Here is an 18,619-nt window from a genome sequence, read left to right as displayed (position 1 = left end):
AGGGTGCGGGGGTGGGGGCTGAGGCGGGCGCGTCAGCAGGGCGGAGGAGGATCGGTCTCGCGGGTGGGTGAGGGCGGAGCGGGGGAAGCCTGCGGACGCATCCCGGGCACCCCGGAGGAATTGCGTCCTCCGAAGGAGGCTCGAGGGCCGCGAGAGCATCCCTCTGTGACGCCCGAGGGAGTCTGCGATGTGTCGCCTCAGGGCTACCTGGACCCTTCTTGTTTTACCGAAGGGGAAACTGAGGCCGAGGGAGGGAAAAGGCCTCCCTACACCACCTCACTAGCCAGAAACAACTCCTCGTCACTAGCTCTTTCCGCCGTTCCACTGTGTCTCTTAAAACCTCAAGCCTGGAAAGTTTGGTTGGTTTTTGATGTATCTCCAACACAATAGACTCACTTGGGATTCTCCTCACAGCAAGCCAGCCCTGAGGAAAATTCCAAGAACTCTACGGAGTTTGGGGTGGAGAGTGGCTGGTGGGGATGGGAGGCCCGTGGCTCTACCGCTGGGAGGGTCTCGATTGGGAGGACACAGGTCCTGCCACGTAGAGTGAGCACATCTTTATGAAAGATTTGTATGTTAGAATCCATGTCAAGGGGCTGTCCATCCCTGTTGGGATATTGAACGGGAGGAGGACCTCTCCGAAGAATGTGGAATGTGGAAGAACGCTGTCAAGAGAGATCAGATTGATTGAAGTTGCGGTCTCAGTGCAATGACACATCACGGCTCACCGCAGTCTTGACCTCCTGGGCTCAGACAGTCTTTCTGGCTCAGCCTCTCGAGTAACTGGGACTACAGGTGTGCTGCCACCACACCGGGCTAATTTTGTTGTTGTTGCCGATTATTTGTAGAGATGAGGTCTCGCTGTGTTGCCCCAGCTGGTCTCAGACTCCTGGGCTCAAGTGATCCTCCCCCCTTAGCCTCCCAGAGCGCTGGAATTTACAGGCGTGAGCCACCATGCCCAGCCAAGAGATCAGATTTATATTGAAAAGCACTTTCCTAATCATTTGTCCTCTCACACCTGGAAACAAACTTCACCGACCCCTGAAATGAACCTGTTGTTTGAAGCTATTGTGTTTCAGGAGTGTTCCTGAGTCTGAGAGGAAATGGATGGAGAGAGCAGAAACAGGCCTCAGCTAAGTGGCCCTTGCTCTAAACCAGCTAAGCTTTTGGATGGGTCTGCATTGCCAAGCCTTGAGGCTGATTACATTTCTGGAAGATTTTTGTTTATAGTTTTCTAATAGACTGAGGAAGCTGTAAAAACAGCCTCAAAATAAAGGCCCCAACTTCTCTACCCTTTGCTAGCTGGGCAGGTCATTATTCTGACTTGGCCTTGGTTTCCCCATCTGAGTGGTGGGGTGGGTGTGGCACCTGCCTTGCAGGGCTGCTGTGCTAATAAATGCCCCCATCCCACTGTCTGTCTATCTGTCTTCAGAGATGCTCCCGGTGGCTGCTGTGATGTAGTTACTCTCCGTCCAGCCCCAGCTGGCTGTCTGGAATGATCCTTGTTTTCTACAGAAAAGGTCAGTTTCTCCAAGGGGATTGGACTCTCCTTTTGTTTAAGCCCCTCATCACATTTGTGCTTGGGAGTGGTGCTACCAGAAAGGGCAACATGGATTTTTTTTTTCTTTGAGTCAGTTTCTTACTCTGTCACCCAGGCCAGAGTGCAGTGGCACAATCCCAGTTTACTGCCTCAAGCTCTGGGGCTCAAGCGATCCTTTTTCCTGCCTTAGCTTCCGAAAGTGCTGGGATTACAGGCATGAACCACCACACCCAGCTGAATTTTTATGCTTTTATTAAAAATTACCTCTTTCAGTCTTGCATATCTGCAGTCTGATGTGACAGAACTGTTTTCATCTGAACCATGTGGCTGGTGAACACTGAAGAACAGGGACATCTGTGATCCTGAGGGAGGAGAGAGACCCAGTCTTTAAGAGGTGTGTTTTGAGCCAGGCCTGTGACAGCAGATGACATTCTCTGGGGTTTCATTCAGAGGCAGGGGCTTCTTTTATTCGACTCTCCCCTCCCTCAAAGCAGGACTTTATCTGTTGTGTTCAATGTAACAGGTACTAGGCACACTGTAGGGATTCCATCAATAGTTCAAGAATGAGTGAGAGAAGTCAGTAGGAGGTGGGATATGAGTGACAATTTAGGGAAAGGAGACAGAACCACCTGGATATTCCTTTTATCAGGTTCAAGGAAGAAAGGCAAATGACTCCCCTTCCACTTCCCAAAGCCCGTAAATTTAATAAAATGAATGGAAGCCTTTGATAAGTCTCTGTTTTGTCCATAAAACAGGGACAGCAAATTTTTCTACTTGGACTGTATAGTTAGAAAACAATAATTGAGGACTTTAAAGAAAATTATTTGTAATAATGCACAGTAATTTCATTCTTTTCATTTGCTATAGCCCTCCCCCCGTATTAGCTCATTTTTCCCTATATTGCATATTGTATTAATTTTTTTAAATGATCTCTCTAGGTTATTTGAATTCCTTTCATCCAACAACCTCAGAGAGGCAGGTACAGAAATTCATTAATTATCCCTTATTATGTGGGTGGAATTAAGATATTATTGCCACCCTTTGTAGACAGAGAAACAAGCAAGAATCACAAAAGAATCACGAAAATAGGACAGAAAAAAGAAGGGTTAGAAACCAGTGGCTTCACTAGATAAAAGTCACACGTGGAGGTTGTAGTATTTGTGTTGGGTGCGTGTTTGTGGGGAGGACTAGAAAATGAGAGAAAGAATGCCTTTAATGGCTATCTCTTTGAGAAATCCCATTTCTCATATGAGAAACTCGAGGACTAGGAGCAGCTGCTCTGGAAGCCTCCGTGTTTGTCTGACTTAGACAGTCTCTTGCCCTTTGCTTCCATGCAGCATAGTGATCCCCCAGGGTGTGGACATGTACCCTTCCTAACCACTGTGGTCAGGAGCGAGATTTGCCTCTGCAGAATTCTGGCAGCACTTACAGCCTGCACAATTCATTTGGTAATTAATCACGGGCAGCCTTGGGACCAGGCTACTGTTGCCAGCTTGCATTGTTACTTAGACTTAATTCTGTGTGGCACGTTAACTGCTTGCATGTGGATATCCTGTGTGTATGGTGGGTGGCACCACTGCTTGTATTTCTTTTCTACTGAGTCACGCTGGGCCTGTGATAAGATTTCAGCAAAGACTTTTTGAGAAAGTAAGTAGCCTCTGCTGTTCTGGGGAGAGGGAGAATGTCTAGGAGAGAATTTGAAGGAGGAAAATGTGGTCCATGTGGTCCATGTGGAAAAGAACTTGACAGGAAAAGGAATGCCTGCTGAATAAGCACCACTTCTGGACTTGGCCTGGCATTGGCACTTTTACCAGAGGATAGCTGTCATTGACCTGACACTGTGTGCCAGATGCTGTGCCAAGTACTTGAAATACATCCTCACTGCAGTTCCACGAGGAAGAGATTACTATGGCCATTTTGCAGATGAGGCAAACTGAGGCTGAGAGGCATTCAAGCCTTTTCTGCAACCTCATGCTTAATTGCAGCCCTACTCAATGGCCTCTATCATTGCTAACAACCCTGTGAGTTGGAGGTTATCTTCCCATTTTACTGATGAGAAAATAGGTACAGAATGGTTGAACCTTGGGCAAGGGCCAGATCCTCAGCTCTTCAGCCTTCCAGCTATATACCCTGCAATCAGTTGCGACTTATAAATTCTGCCAGTACTGAAATACTGAAGGATGCTTTCTCAGTGTGATGCATCCTTACTGATGGGGCTCCAGGTTGTGGTTTTCCTGCTGACAGGTGTGTCTCCTCCGCTGACATCTTCTCCAGAAGGCCTTGGCTCCATCCATTACTCTGCCTCCAGGGGTCAATATGGCACCTGGTACAGAGTAGGTGCTCAGTTAGTGCTGATAAGGAACCTGCAATTCAGCTTGGCAGGCACTCAGCCTGCAGCTCCAATATACACGAGAGGCTTCAGATATAACATTGATGGATTTTTAAATAATGTATTTACAAATTACTTGGAAAGATATTGAAAAGAGGGAGAAAAAAGATCAGGGAAGTTGACTAACTCACACTGATAGAGATGGAAGAGAGGTGTCTGTGAACCAACTGCTATTAAACACTCATTTCCAGGGTTAATGTCTGTCAGATGAACCTAACAGTATCTACTCCTTAAAAAAAAATTTTTTTTTATAATATGTTACCATGCATTTCTATAAGTTTGTGTGCCACTTGAAGTAATTTGGGGGGAGAAAAACAAGCCTTACACCAATATTTTGTGTTCTTGTATCTACCTTAAAACAAATTAAGATGGCATTTAGCATTCATAATTGTAAATTCTGAGGATTTCAGTGTGGCAGACCTGAGAGCCAGCTGGGTCATCAAAGCCAAGGCAATGGAATGTTCCCCATTAGCCACTAGCAGCATTGTAAAAATTTACTTCATGCTGCTTGTAAACAGCACCGAAGCTCCCTTCAAATGAAATAATTGGCATTCCGATTTCAAAAGTGGAGGAGATGGCAGTAAAAGCTGATTTGGGGAGAGCCAGGAATGTTGGAACATGTTTATCAAGGCCTTTCATGCCTTCTTACTGCAGCCCTGCTCACTGGATCTGTGGGGTCCACGTGCTTGCGGAACACCTGCAATTTGCCTGGGCATGCTCAGTCATGCAGGTGTCCTCCCTGGCAGTCCCTTCATGTTGAAGTCACCTCTTGATCTGTCCTTTCTTTCTCTCTCTCTCTCTCTTTTTTTTTTTTTTTTTTGAGTTGGAGTCTCACTCCTTTGCCCAAGCTGAAGTACAGGGGCATGCTACCCCAGCGTCAACCTTCTGGGCTCCAGTGATCCTTCTGCCTCAGCCTTCCGAGTAGCCCAGAACTACAGGCGTGTGCTACCACGCCCGGCTATTTTTTTAAATTTTATTTTATTGTAGAGACAAGGTCTTACTAAGTTGCCCGGGCTGGTCTCGAACCAGTGGACTCAGGCAATCCACCTGCCTCGACCTCCCAAAGTGCTGGGATTACAGGCTGACCCACTGAGCCTGCCTTTTGCTCTCTTTCTATTAAAGTCCTCAGATTTGGGGATTTAAGAAAGTTATGACTATTAGTACAACCTTGGGGCCTGGCAAATCTGGCTTGGATACCTACTTTATTTTGCTGTGTCTCAGGTTTCTTCTCTTTGAAATGGGCCTAATAGCTGCTGTCTCATGAAGGTTAAATGAGATTGTTGTTGCAGAACACATAGTTCAGTGAGGGTAAGTATTCAGTGTGTGTGTAGCACTTTTAGTTCCAGAAAGTACTCTTTTTTGAAACATAGGATGTAGCTTCTCCTCTGTGGACACTAGTATGCTTTTACCTGCAGGAATTTGTTACTGTATATGGGTAATAGAGAAGGCCAGTCCCTGGCTTAAAAGAACTCTTGTCTACACAAAGTCATCCTTGGCAATCAAGCAAACCTGGAATCCAGTGGCTGTGACAGTTGGAAGGGATCCCAGAGGACACCTAGATCAAACTCCTCATTTTTTACATGTGGAAACCGAGGCACAGAGAAGGGTCCTGGCCTCACCAAAGATCACAATCTGGCTGATGGCAAAACCGGGACTGGAAGCCAAGCCCCTTGGCCGACTGGGCATCAGGCATGGTGCCTCTCTGAGTACAATCCTTCACACTACTTTCACAGCTGCACTTTAAAAATGAGGTCCAGTTGCAAAGTGCTAGCAAAGAGCCTTTCTAATTTACTTAGGGGAGAAGAGGAAAATGATGGGCTTTATAATTGCCGGAATCACACTTCTAACTAGATTTACAGGGTGGAGGATTGATTGCATGGGCCAAGAGTGGTGGTGCATTTGGCAAGCTTCCGTTCTGATGCAATTAAGCCTTGTTCCTTCCAGCTCTGCAGAGGACCCGGGTCAGGCTCCAGGAGACCCAGATGTGAGATAGAAACCCAGGCTGGAACCAACCCCGATCTCAAGTTCTAACTAAGTCCATGGGGATAGGCAAAAACTTGGAGCCCAAGATCTGAGGGGGGCTGTTGGGCCATCACTAAACTGAGCAGTGGAGACTCACTAGAAGGACCTTCCAGCTACAGACTCCAGAAGATTCTGGGTAATTTGCAAGTGGAGACTTCTTGATTCCCCTACCCAAGCCCTGGGTCAAGGAGGGCCAGGTCTGGAAGGATATCAAGTTATCTTGAGGTTTGAATCACCTATGAGCTGCATGGCCTTGGGCATAGTATTTACCACTCTGAGCCTTAGTTTTATCAACTGAAAAATGGGGATAATAGCGAGGCACCTGCCTCATAGGGTTTTTGTGAGGATTAAATGGGTTAACATTTTAAAAGTGCTTGGAACTATACCTGTCACGTATGTAGTAAGTGCCCAAATAGGTGTTAAAAAAAATAGATAGATTTTAAAAATTAACTGTATCCCTGGAGACCCAAGGACACTTCAGGTTGGTGACTCTGGCCACCTGGATTTAGGACCCTACCACTTACTTATACTCCTCCCCTGGTGGGTTTGTGCCTGTCTCCACACCATGTCCCAGTTGAGGGGGGTGGGACCTGGGCCCCTTTCTCTCTTCTTTCTGCCTGTTTCTGCCATCACTTTGAATCCAATCCTGGGTTATGCTTCCTGGTACTTAGACTGCTGTCCAGACTCCTGCAGTCCCTCACACAGTAGTAGAACCTGCAGTGCAACTACCTGCTTGAAGATGTGTGCCAGGACCACCAAGGGTCTGTTGTACCCTGTCCTCATTACCTGTGCTGGCACCTTTGATGGAAGTCTCTGTCTTGATTGTGCCTGGGTTTGCTCTGCCCTTAGGGTATGTGTGCCATGAGCCTCCTCCCAGAAGAGTCCAGTGCTTCCCTGCACTGAGCCTGTGCTCCCAGCCTGGCCCTCTCCACCTAGCATGGCTCACCCACTTTGGCTGGCTGATGACCGAGAGATGGAGTGTCTCGGTGGGAAGAAGTAGACCTCTTCTGAAGCCAAACCCCTGTGCAAATCTAGACAAATGAAGCCCACAGATTCCCTGCGCAGCTTGCTTGTGACTCACTTTTGAGTGACAGTATTGGCAAGAAAATACATTATTTGGTTTCCTGTAGGCAAAATAAAGAGGTTTACAATTTCCCACACTCCATTAAAAGCCCAGCCATCTCACTGTCTGCCAAGACCCTTACCCTCAGTAATGTATAGTCCCAGGAGGGGGCATCTCCCAGAGCGGGCCCATCAGTGTTCTGAACTACCCCCCTGTGGCCTACTTCTTTCTTACATCATTGCCCATTGATCTGGCATTTTGTTTTAAGCTCCAAACTAGCAAATCACTTTTATCTTGTAGGCTAATTTGGATTGGCTAGAAGTAGTTGCCTGAGTGCTGTGTTAGGAAGGATTTCTAGAAATCAGAACACTTGTACACTGTCGGTGGGAATGTAAAATGGTACATCTGGTGGATCACAGCATGGAGGGTCCTCAAAAAAGTAAAAATAGAATTACCATGTGATCCAGCAATCCCACTCCTGGGTATATTCCCAACAGAATTGAAACCAGGATCTTGAAAAGGTATCTGCACTCCCATGTTCATTGCAGCATTATTCATAACAGCCAAGAGGTGGAAGCAACCCAAATGTCCATGAACAGATGAATGGTTACAGTAGATGTGATATATACATGCAATAAAATATTGTGCAACCTTAAAAAAGAAAAAAAATCTTGCCATTTGCAACAACATAGATGGACCTGGAAGGCATGCTAAATGAAATGAGTCAAATGAAAGACAAATGCTGCATGATTCCACTAATATGATGCATCTAAAATACTCAAACTTACAGAAGTGGAAAATAGAATGGTGATTGTCAGGGGATGGGGGAGGGGGAGTCACAGGCTGGATGAAGTGAGATTGGAGCAGGCTGCAGCTCTGATCACCCTCCCTCCATCCCTGGCCTCCTCCTCCCCTCTCAGCACACAGAAGGCCTATTTGCAGTAGGAAAGAGTAAGAATAACAACAAGAAAGAGGAGAGATGAAGAAAGGTTGACATTGTCATTTGAGACTCTGGATTCAGCTGGGCTTGAAACCTGCACCATCTCTGTGGTTAAAACAGTATAGAGCTACAGTTATACAGGATGAATAAGTTCCGGAGATATGCTGTACAATGTAGTGCCTAGAGTTAATAATATGGTATTGTGCACTTACAGCTTTGTTAAGAGGGTAGATCTTATGCAGGTCTTCTTAACACACACACACACACACACACACACACACACACACACACATGCATGCACACACAAAGGTACACAATTAAACTTTTGGAGGTGCTGGATGTGTTTTACCTTGATTGTGATAGGATCATGGGTATATTAATATGGCCAAACTCATCAAATTGTACAGATTAAATATATGCAGTTATTTGTATATCGATTATTCCTCAATAAAGTTGTAAAAAAAAGTGTGCCTAGGCCATATCTGGACTCAGGAAGAAAATGTGATGGATCGATAGTAGCTAGTAGGGAACAAAAGAATACAGACTGTAGTGACTATCTGTGGTTCTATCTGTCTTCTCCACTTTCTTCTGGAAAGGGCATTCATTTCTCTTGAGTACCTGCTGCTCACTAATTCCCTGTGGTTCTGCTGGGGCTCCCAATTAGAGTACCCTGGCCCCTTGTTCAGTGACGGACATGTGTCCTAGGCCTAGCCAATCATAGTACCCAACCACATAGCCACAGTGATTTGCCCAGGGAACAAGCATGTGACCCAAGCCAGCCGGTCAGAGACCTTCCTTGACATGAAGCCTGGAGAGTGAAGGTTGCTCTTTCCTCTGGAATCACTAGCTGGATGAAGTGAGACTGGAGCAGTCTGCAGCTCTGACTCCCCTTCCCTCCACCCCAGGCCTCCTCCTCCCCTCCCAGCAGCTAGAAAGCCTGTTTGCAGTAGGAAGGAATAAGAGTAACTGTGGGAGGTGAGAGATGCAGGAAGGTTTGACCCTGTCATTCGAGATCCTAGATACAGCTGGACCTGAAGCCTCACCACCTCTGTTGTGACCAGACTGTGGTCTTAAAAATATAATTTTATTGAAGTTAGCTTGAATTGAGTCTTTTATACTGCAACCAAATACATACAACAACTATCCGTCAGCCCTCTGGTTGTCACTCAAAACACCTTCAGTTTTTTTTGAGTTGAGTCTCACTCGGTCGCCCAGACTGGCGTGCAGTGGCTGCTCCCGGCCACCATAGCCTCGCCTGCTGGGCTCCAGCGATCCTTCCACCTCAACCTTCCGAGTAGCCGGAATTACAGGCATGCGCTACCACGCCCGGCTGATTTTTTTTTATTTTTATTGTAGAGATGAGGTCTCACTGCCCAGGCGGGTCACGAACCCGTGGGCTCAGGCAATCCACTCACCTCAGCCTCCCAAAGGCGCAGGATTACAGGCTGAGCCACCGAGCCCGGCTCACCTTCAGTTTTGACATGTTTTTAATCTTGACTGGAAAGCCGCTACATTTTCTCTGTTCACACCCCCCAGAGGTTGTCTGTCTACACTTTGAACCCCTACAGATCTCTAAAAGCAAGAAAAAAAATCTTTTTACTCTCTTTAACCATACTCATAAATGCTCTGGGTAACACTTCTTTCCCCTGCTCTATCTAAGGTGAGTTTCTGTTCTCTATAGTACTTACTTTTGAACCAAATCCCTCAACTTCCATGAATCTGTGTTCCAAGGTTATAATTGTGAATAAAGAAAAAGTTGTTAGCTCCAAGTTGTGTATCATGTTGTTTTTGATAGAAAAACCAGAACAAGCCAAATGTCCACAAATAAGGGAATGGCTAAGTAAATGTAGGCATGATTAGTATAAGATTGTATTCAGCCATTACATTTATCTTTACACAGTTTTCTGCTTACTGTGGTGTTGAAACCACCATAAAGAATTTAGCCCTTCTCATGTTGATCACAAGGTGCGCAGAACCACTGAGCACATGTGACCATTTGTATCGTTTGTATAATCTTTGCTGACACTTTCTGCAGTTCGGGAAGAGGTCACACTGCTGGGGGCACACGATTCCACTGACAACCCCTTGATATAGTCTTGTTTGTCAAATACCCTGCAGTAGTCCTGTTATGGAGTCTCGTGTCTTTTCCCACACAGCGCCCAACCCCACTGTCTTAATTCTCCTCCCCACGTGATTTGCTCAAGGAAACGCAAAGCCTTTCCCTTCAGTCACATAGAACAGTGCAGTTCTCTCCTAACTCCTCCCTCCCAGTTCATCCTGGGACTCCTTCTCCACCCCCCTTTCCTCCTTACAAGGCAGTTGAGGCCTGATTTTTGCCATTAGAACCTGTCCTCTGAGTGCCACCTCCATGGCAAATGGCTTCCATCAGGACTTCTTAGCCCTTAACTGCTCCAGACTCTGTGGAGGATGGAGAAAACACAGATGCTGGGCTTTCTGATTCTGATTCTGCAGGTCTGGTGGGACTTGACAATTTGTGTCTCTAACGGGTGATGCTGAGGCCAGTGGTCTGGGGACCACACTGAGAACCACTGGCTGGGAGTATTTCTTCTCCACACAGTCAAGACTCTCCCTATAAGAGATTTTAGTGAATAGTGTTTTCTCCATCTTGTCACATATTATCATTATCGGAGGGTGAAAAAGTTCCATGAAAATTTCCTTGCCTGGGGTGTCTGCTTCTCATTTTCTTCAAACAGAGAAAGGGATCCCAGACTATCTGCTGTATTTGCTTAACTAAAGAGATCCTGATACAGACCTACAGCTTGGGTAGATAATTTTTTTTTCTTTTTTTTTTTTTGAGTTGGAGTCTCACTCCGTCGCCCAGGCTGGAGTGCAGTGGCATGCTCACAGCCACCCCAGCATTGACCTGCTGGGCTCCGGCAATCCTTCCGCCTCAGCCTTCCAAGTAGCTGAAACCACAGGTGTGCGTTACCACGTCCAATTAATTTTTTGTTTTATTGTAGAGACAAGATCTCTCCAAATTGCCCAAGCTATTCTCAAACCCGTGGGCTCAGGCAATTCCCTCACCTTGGCCTCCCAAAGTGCTGGGATTACAGGCTTGAGCCACCGCGCCTGGCCAATTTCTAGCAGTTAACTCAGTCACACCCGTGGTCTCCAAACCAGAGAAGATGCCAGCCTTGGGAGCAGGTTTGCCAGGGGGAAAGTGGTGGTCTCCTGAAACCAAGTCAGAAAGATAGAACAGTCAGCCCCATGGCAGCTGTATTCATTTACCACTGAGCCAGGGCATGTCAGAGATGGTCAAGGGCACAGCTGACCAGCTGGCCCTGCCCTCGAAACCTTGCTCTCTGTAGGAGATAAGCCAAGCCAGCATGTGCAAATGTGAAGATGCCTTGAACTCGTGGGCACTGGTGGAAAAAGTCATGAGTGGTGGAAAAGTCTCAGGGAACGTGGTTCTGGTTTCATCATGGACATTATTTAGTGAGGTTTTGATCTGGAGCATGTCACAGCACCTTCCCAGAGTGGGTCCATGGATAAAACAAGAGGCTTGCACCAGATGATGTCCTCTGCTCCACGGCCAGAGGGCTACTAAGGGCTGGCATTTCACTGCTCCGTTAGAATTGTCTGTTTAGGGGAACAGGGAAGAGTGTACAAGCTTGGATGTTGCAAGAACTTGGGTCAGTTACAATACCTTGTTGTGTTTTGCAGACTCCTTTGTTATGAGGCGTGGTCAGACTGTTAGAGCCCCAGAACCCTGTGCCCTGGCCCTGCTGTGCTTTTTTACATTGTCAAGTGGAAGAAGGATTTTGGGGGAGCAAAGTTGTGGAGCTGGGGGCACACTTGGGCTGCAGATGTTGGAATGACCAGCACAGAGGACCTCATTTGGCCCCAACTGGCTGTGTGGTAGATTCGAAGCAAGAGTGCTTGGGAGGAAAGCATCAATTGTTTAAAATGATTGTGGATTATGAAGGTGAAGGGAGGGGCTCAACTGGGAGGAGACTGAGGACAATGTTGCAGTTTCTGCCAGGAGTGTGGCTCCTCCCAACTGTGGGATTGGCATTGCCTAATACTGGCGGGAATTTGGGGGTCATTTATGTAATTTCCCCAGATTCTATAGTCAGACTGGTCGCAGAACTTCCGAGCTGTCTCATGTGCCAACAGGGCTCGGTTTCTTTTCTTGCCTCTGTGACTCAGGAGGTATACCCAGGCTCAATATGTTTTCCTTTCTCCTTTGCTGTGTCCCTCTTTCCAGTATCTTGGGATTCTCTCAACAACTAGCTGAGCACTTCACACCTCATTGAAAAGTCACCACAATAATTACCAGATCATTAACAGGGGATTTTGAAAAGGCTCTTCAAAGCTTCTCTCCCAGAATTGCTGAGACAGGTGTAAAAGTCTATCTGGGCAAAGAGTAGCCAGTTTTAAGGGATGTTGGGGATTGAAGGGTAGGTGTTAATTGGACTGGGCTGAACAGCAGCCAGCGGGATAGGTGACCTTCTCATCCGAGCATGGGAACAACCCATGCAGGCGTGAGGAAGTCTGTCAGTTTGAGATGAAACATAAAATGTATGGACTTTATTTTGCTCCTCTCATACTTTAATGATAAATATGACCTAAATTCTAGGTCTTCAAATGCCTAGTACTTGCTTTGGCAGGAATAAACATAAACAAATCAGCCTGCATCACAGGTGTCATAATTAATTTTTCTAACTGAAGTTAATCAAGTGATATAACTGCAAATCAAATGTCTAAATGGCTGGTCTTGGGGTTGGCAGACACATTTTGCTTCTATCAAAAATTCTACAGAAAGGAAGATAACAAATGGTTGTGTCTCAAATAGGAGGACTATCAAATTGCTACCCATAGAAGAAACCACTTTCCTAAAGCTTGGACATTAGTTGTTGCATCATGACAAACCTGAGTGTTGTTTGAGTGGATATACAACCTTTCTCTACCTGGAAGGGTTATCTCTTATTTTTAGAGACCCTTGACCACTTGCAACTGATCTCTGGTTAGCAACAGACTCAAGTGTAGATTTTTATCTTTCAGACAGTGGCTAAGTCAGTGAGTTTCATCTCTAGCTGCGCATCAGAATCACCTGGGAAACTTCCTAGAAACACAGATGTCAGGACTCACCCAAGACATATCTCTGGGAACAAAGATCTGACATTCATATTTAAAAATAGCTATCAGGCCAGCTCGGTGACTCAGCCTGTAATCCCAGCAGTTTGGGAGGCCAAGGTGAGTGGATTGCCTGAGCTTGCGGGTTCGAGACCCGCCTGGGTAACTTGACAAGACCTCATTTCTACAATAAAATAAAAAATTAGCCGGGCATGGTAGCGCGCGCCTGTAGTTCCAGCTACTTGGAAGGCTGAGGCAGAAGGATTGCTGGAGCCCGGCAGGTCGAGGCTGCGGTGGCCGCGAAAGGCCACTGCACTCCAGTCTGGGTGACAGAGAGAGACTCCAACTCAAAAATAAATAAATAAATAAACATAAAAATAGCTATCAGGGTGATTCTTGTGCAATTTTAGAGGACTGATGTTTGGGAACTACAGGAAGTTGAAAATGCTTTTTGTGAGGGTTGTTTTTGTTTTTTTCAGATTCGAAGATACTTCAGGGCACAACTGCTTTAAAATGTCACCTCTGGGTCCTCAGCAGTGTTACTTCCAAGAGGGCTGACTTGCAAAACACCTTTCCTAGATGCCAGGCAGAAAATGTAAGCCAAGTACAGGAGCACTTAGGCTCATGGTGACCGTCTTTAGTGTGATCATCTGTCTGGCACCATGCAGGCTGGCAGGACAAGGTGTGAAGCAGCCAGCAGTGTGTGGTGTTTCGTATTTGGAGTGTAGCAAACTCTCCCTAGGATGTCATGCTATCTGGGAATGACTTGCTAAAATGCAACTGTATTCATTTGTACATGAGGCCAAGTGTGCTGTGTAGGCCCAGATGGAGGGTGGACCATGCTCCCTGAGGCTACCCTTTGCTACATCCATGGTGGGAAAGGGAGGGGACCAGCATGACAGGCAGGAGGCAGTGCTAAGAAGGAAGATAAATGTTTGTGCAATGGTGTGTATAAGTCTTGGAAATTGGGTGGGGTGAGGTCAGGGAGAATATTATAAGGATTTTCATGGGTCACTTAATATCCTTTGTCAAGAAGGTGGAAAGATCCAGACCTGGCTCTGTAGCATACAGACTGCCTCCGCCCTGGCCCCAGCTTGCTGGGAATCTACATTTGGGACACTCTCATGGATCAACCTGGGGGCCCCTCAAGTCCTTCAATGTGCTGGCATCAACTTGTCCTTTGGATTTTACTAAAATCACCTCAAAAACCTGCCCCATATATGACAGGCAGCCCAAAGTCTCTGCTGTATCTCTGGGTGTTCTCGGGGTACTCACATCTCTCCTGACTGCCTCTGGCCCTGATTCCTGCTGCCACTGGATCCCTGGGCTCTGCTTGGTGCTGTTGTGTCTTGCCATAGGTTAGCATACCACCTGACTCAGCCCTGAGCTCTTCTCACCCCTGAAGTCCCACCAGCTCCAGGCTTTGGGTAGAGCAAACTTCTAGACCCAGCTCGGCAGAGCCCAGAAACCTCACAAGGACATCTTGGCCCTCAGCCTGGGCCAGATCTTTTACAAACTTGTGCTGCTCTTCATGCTGCAAAAGCAAAGCATACATCCCACTTCTGGCCCAGTTTCCCTCCTCAGCTAGCATCTCCTCACCCCTCAGAGACCTCTGGGACCCCACCTGCCAGGGCAACACTGCTAGTACTAAGACCTCCATGTTGGAAGGGAGGGTGGGGAGATCAATTGAGGGAGGGGAGAGGGAATAACCTCGCTGTGTGTCTCAGTAGTATGGCTTCAGCATTAAAATGAAACAGCCAGAGATGAGATTCTGCAGGCATAAGCCAATTATATGCAAATTTCAGACAAATCATATGCAAATAACACATGTGACTCTGCCCTGGATTGCATCTACTCAAATGTGTCTCTTAGGAGCAGGCAAGTAGAGATAATTGGTAAAGTGTGTTCAAGGGATAGATAGGGGCCACAGGGACAAGAGAAGAGAATGGTGGGTTCTTAAACCCCAACTGCATGCCAGGAAATCTTACATGAGCACTTACTGAGTGACTGCTGTGTGTCTGGAATGGTAATAGGAATGGTGAGATAAATGAGAAGCCGTGCACTCCCCTCGTGGAACTCACAGATGAGTCACCACGCACATGAATAAACAGGGGGGTGAGGATAAGAACTTGGAGAGGCAATGATGGTGACATGTACAGGATGCTGTGGGACACCAGCGGGCCATCTATCTAAATCAGACTGAGATATCCAGGAAGCTTCCTGGAAGCAGTGATGCCTGAACTGAGTTTTGAAGGATGAATAGGAGACATGAAGTTAACAGAGCAAAAAGGTATTCAAGGCTGCCTGGCATGTGAAGTGGTTCAGCATGGCACTGGGAGGAGGAGTGAGGGGAGCGGCAACTGGTAAGACGCAGGGGCTGGATCATCAGGAGGTTCAGCACTCAGCGAATGAGGTGGAGCTGCATCCCAAAAAGTAAGTGTTTAAGCCGGAGAGTAATGAGATAAGAAGATGTTTCTGGAAGTCCCCAGACAGCAGCGTGGGGCATGGGGCGAGTGTCATGGGGCTTGAGGTGCAGGCTGGAGCTGGTCCAGATGGGGCAAAGAGGCCAGTCAGGAGGGCTTAGACTGAGCAGTGTTTGGTAGGAGAGACAAGGAAGCAGAAATCATCAGGAAATTATTTAGGGCCCCAAAGTCGTAGGACTCTGCAATCAGTCAGTTGTGGAGGATGACTGTGAGAGAGGAATCCTGTATATTAGCAGGTTTGTGGCTTGGGAAAGTAACAGGGGATCATGGGAAGAAAGCAGGTGGGAGGGCAATTCTATTTTAGACACATCAGCGTGAGGAGCTGTGGAATACCCAGGAAGTCATCCATATCCAAGATGGAGATACCTCATACTGTCTTGGGCCAGGTTCTCCAGAAGCAAATGTTTTATTTGAATGCAAGTATTTCACGATGCCAGTGCTCTAAGGAGAAACCTATAAGGCAGTGGGGGAGGCAGGACAGGAAAGGAGAGGAAGCCAAGTGTGTGCTGAAATTCCTGCTGGCTTCTCAGCTAGACGAAATGCATTTCACAGGCGCTAGGCCTTTCCACCTAGGAGGTGTTCACAGGAGTCTCAGACACTATGTCTTCCCTGGAGAAATGCCTGCCCAGGATGCAGTAAGAGGAATTGACACCAGGGAGAAGGTGGGCGCATCAGAAGACTCTCTAGGGTCCACAGTTGGCCTGGACCTGAGAGCTACCTGATTCTGCAGGGAACACTGGATGGAAGTTACATCTCAGAATTTGCCTGCCTGGAGGCCAGGGAACTGGGCTTTCACATACCCGCTCCCATCCCCCATGAGCTTGGCACTACTTGGAGGACGGTGGGGAGGAGATTAGCGGCCACTTCCAGGTCTCAGTGTATGAAGGCCAAGACTCTGGTGGCTTGAGAGTAGTCCTCTCCAAAAGAGTGGCAGATGGGGCTACTGGAAGCAGAAGCCCACTTAAGTTGTGGAGGTGGCGGCAGAAACAGTAAAAGCCATCTGAGGACATCTAGACAGAGTACCAGATTATCTGCTGACCACATGGATCCTCGACCCCCAAGATTTATCTACAAAGTAGGTGCGTGCATCCCTGCTTTACAGACAAGGGTACCAAGTTCAGAGAGAGTAGGTAACTTGCCCATAGCCACACAGCTAGAGAATCGCAGTGGGCCCTGGGATGCAGGGCCTGAAGGTTTTCACTCTGCCTTTACACATCTCACAGATGCTAGTAATAAAACGAGCATCATTTGGGCTTTGTGGCTCAGCCTGTAATCCCAGCACTTTGGGAGGCCAAGGCGAGTGGATTGCCTGAGCCTGTGGGTTCGAGACCAGCCTAGGCAACTTGGCAAACCCTCATCTCTACAGTAAATCAAAAATTAGCTGGGCGTGGTAGTGTGTACCTGTCGTTCTGGCTACTTGGAAGGCTGAGGTAGAAGGATCATCAAAGCCCAGCAGGTTGACGCTGGAGTGACTATGAGTGTGCCACTGCATTCCAACATGGGTGATGGAGTGATATTCCAATTTAAACAAAAAAAAGAGCATCAGTGTCAAGGGCTAACACCACAACAGCCATGTCCACACAATAACTGCTTTGTTCCAAGCAACCTGTGAGCTATATTTACTCCCAGTTTGTAGGGGAGGAGGCAGAGGTGTACAGAGCTACCCGGCCAGGAACATGATGCTAGAAAGCAAAGAAACTGGGATTTGAACCCAGGTTCATCTGACTCCCAAACCCATCCCTGGGCCATAATCCACTGCCCTGGGCCTTCTAGCTGGAGGCACCATTCTAGCAACTGTCCAGGAAAAATGTGTGGGTGAGGTCAGGGAGAATATTGTAAGGATTTTCAGAGATCACTTAAAAATCCTTTGTCAAGAAGGCGGAAAGATCCAGACCTGGTTCTGTGGCGTACAGACTGCCTCCGCCCTGGCCCCACTCAATAGAGGGAGGGGTGGGTTCTGCCATTTCTGTTGCTAGTGGTTTCTGAAAGGGTAATTTGGCAAACAATGCTGAGAAGCTGGCTGTGACAATAAATTACCATGCTAAAAGGAATTATTTTTATCACTTTCTGTATTCTGGGTCCTGAAGAATGCCTCAAGCAAAAGCAGGTTGAGTAGATACTGTTTGTGTGGGCCAAGGGTGGAGGCACAGATGAAGGAGTGCAGCTTGCGTGTATGCGTGCGTGCGTGCGTGCGTGTGTGTGTGTGTGTGTGTGTGTGTGTGTGTACTTTCAAATTTCTGCCTGTTTCTCAGCCACGCAGGCGCCAGGCCTTTCCACCCCAGGAGATGTTCAACAGGAGTTTGAGACGCTGCATCCTCTCTAGAGAAATGCCTGCCCAGGGTGTAGCAAGAGAAATTGACATCAGGGCGAAGGAGGGAGTGTCAAAAGACTCTTTTTTAAAAAAAATTTATATATATATTTTTTATTTTGAAAATGTGGGGTACAATTAAAAGACTCTTAAGAGCCTGCAGCTGGCCAGGACCTAAAAGATACCTTATACCCTGACCGATACCTGAGGCCTTCCTGAGATATCCTCTCATGGCTGGTCAGAAAAGGCCCTAGCTCATGTCCAGCTGAGGATGAGATGGCAGCATCACCCATGTTTGAGAAGGAGGAACGTCACAAGGCACTTTGACGTACACAGCTGACACAGTTTTTAAGCTTTTGATCAAAGCTAACATTCTCAGTACTGAACACAGCCATGCAGCCAGCACCCAGATAAAGAAAACAGAACCAGTCTCCCTCCCCCGAAAACCCTCCTGCCTTCTTCGAGTCACTCCCCCTCCAGGATGACCTTCTCCTGATTTGCCACAGTAGAGATCAGCTTTGCCAGCTTTTGTTCATTATGTAAAAGGAGTCATACAGAAAAATTTCAAAAGGGTGATTGTCGACTGAATCCTGTAAAGCAAATGAGAGATTTACTGTCTAGGAGACTCATTACTTAAAGGAATGTTTTAGTGAAGTCTTCTGTAATTGGATTAACTATTCCTGGACCCAAGCCTTGTGCATACTAAGGTCTCTTAACATTGAGCACATCTTTTTGGATTAGGGATTCATTCGGGGCATTGGAAATTTGCCCACATTG

The sequence above is a fragment of the Carlito syrichta genome, unplaced genomic scaffold (assembly GCF_000164805.1).
Source record: "Carlito syrichta isolate Samal-C Ts95f unplaced genomic scaffold, Tarsius_syrichta-2.0.1 Scaffold314306, whole genome shotgun sequence".
NCBI classification, from domain to species: domain Eukaryota; kingdom Metazoa; phylum Chordata; class Mammalia; order Primates; family Tarsiidae; genus Carlito; species Carlito syrichta.
Note: the sequence above shows the minus strand (reverse complement) of the source record.